Here is a 2,491-nt window from a genome sequence, read left to right on the forward strand (position 1 = left end):
TACCCCAACGAAGCGAACTCTTTATATCTAGTGTCAATCTGTGTTATGCTACACGCACCAAAATTGATCAGTAAAGGTTTACCCAATATTTAGAAACAAATTTCACATGCAAGAGAACGAATACAGCTAAATTTCCAGTGACACAAGACAAAAATGACATACGAAAAAAGTACATTCATTCTACTACCGAATTTCGACAGTACAGAGAGATGAGATACAGATAGTTGGACACATATTCAAAAAGGTATATTAAAACTTGCATGGCTGAATTCGAAGCAATCCTCACTTTACTTTTCCCCGGAGATATTGTCGGTTTTCATGGTCAGTTCAGCCAATTCAAGTCTCGTTTCCAGAATGCACACTTCTTCCAGAAAGTAATACAAGATATTACAGTTAACTGACGACAATACAGTGACTTTCTGCAACGTTGCTAAGAGCTTGGTGAAGAATTTACATTCGAATAAGGCACGTTTTCTCCTTACGAAAACTCCTATTTCACCTAAGGATTGAAGACGGTATACAGACAGATTATATATATATATATATATATATATATATATATATATATATATAACTTTAAATCTCAAAGACAATGCTAATTTTCCTGCTCGGGTCTTATTCAGAAGACAGTATCCATTCCACGTATTGTATTTTTTATCATAATAGTGAGAAACACGAGGTAAAACTACGTATTTTCTCTCGGAATAAGGACAATTTTAGAGTTATTAATATAATGTACATTCAAAATCGGAATAACCGAATTGGACAAAAATCCGACCTCAGCAAAACGCATGACAGGCATTCACCTCACTTTTCTTTTTTGAATCTTAGACTGATTTTATCCACCTACTCAGAAAGATGGATGTTAAACATTCTTATAAATCATATTTTCGTAAAAGAAAGTCGTAAAAAATGTTGTCCTCTCATGTAAGTCACGTACTATTACAACTGTTTTATTCCTTGTTGTTTCTGGCAAAGACTATTTCATAAACTTGTCACTGGCCAGAAAACTGCGAAACAGAAGCAGTCCCTCGGTCCTTGGCAAAGGCTGACCGGGCTCATGTCTGCGAACACAGAATCTATCAAGTCACCTGATGAATATGTTATATGTTATATATATATATATATATATATATATATATATATATAAATGTATATTTATCTCTCTTTTTATCTATCCATCTAACTATAAGCATATATATCTGTGTGTTATATATACTTATAGTTAGTGTGTGTGTGTGTGTGTGTATACGCGCGCGCGCGCACACACACACACACACACATCATGGGAGCCCTAGCCCAAGCGTCCCTAAGGGAAGGACATGCGTTATACAACCTGATTCTAGGGCAGCCATTTACTGTCTACAACAAAGTATGCCCAACGACAACATTTACCTCCTGACACACATAGCGCAGAGGATTCTAGCTCAGGGTAGAAGAATGATCATAAAGTGGGTCCCCAGCAACATAGGCATCAGAGGGAATGATCTTACAGACAGACTGGGCGAAAATGGCACGGGTATGCCCCAAAATCCCATGATCATTTGCCCAAGCCGAAAAATCTAAAGGCACAGGTCCAGTGTCACAGGATTAGCCACTCTCCTGTAGCTACACATAGAGAAAGCGAAACTCTCCCCCTCGGCTGCCGGGCTGGTAAAAAGATTGTCCCTCTCGCTGGAGCGCCTGTTAGCAATTCGGCCACCGCGGTAAGCATTCAGTGATAATAAATCAATTGAGATAACTATAAACAGCTGATACAGGCCAGGGACACATATATGGAAGGCCCAGGCGGAACTGGCCGTTGCAAATCTTACTGAACTGAACTCTAAGCTCAAACTCAAGGAAGTTGCACAGCAAAGTCACGCCCCACGTCCCACAATACTCACAATAGTATTTATCCCGAGGTAGCAGTCTAGTCTTGATCCTCGAAGTGTCTTGAGCACTTCTTGATAGGACTGCAAGGAGAACCATCTGACAAAGGGGTGGGGGGTGCTGACTTACTGCGGAGCTCCTGGGAGTGGCCTGTCCCACAGCCAAAGAAGTGTGGGTAACAGTGTTCGGTGTCAAATTCTTATACTCCAATTTATCACTTGGCATCTCCTCTTCCTTCAGTACATATTTTGCAATATATTATTTCAGAAATTACTAAGTCATGTTAACCGTTAACCAATGAGCAATTGCTAGAAATAGATAGATAATCCTCTGTCCTTTTTTTGCAATGTGTTTGTATTTGTTATTAATTTCATATGGTCTAATTTAACTTCCAGTTTCTCTCTCGCATACACACATTATATATTTTTTGCCTATTATTATTGTTGTTGTTTGGTATTTTGTCTACAAACATTTTCTATCAAATTCCCCTAATCATCTTTACTGTAAGAGCATATAAAATCCCTCAGTTCGAGATAAAATGGAACCCTTGCTTTGCCAAAGTATGAGGTAATTAAATAAACATATCAATACTGGAAAAGATAAACATATATATATATAT

This window comes from Penaeus chinensis, chromosome 31 (assembly GCF_019202785.1).
Source record: "Penaeus chinensis breed Huanghai No. 1 chromosome 31, ASM1920278v2, whole genome shotgun sequence".
In the NCBI taxonomy this organism is placed as follows: Eukaryota; Metazoa; Arthropoda; class Malacostraca; order Decapoda; family Penaeidae; genus Penaeus; species Penaeus chinensis.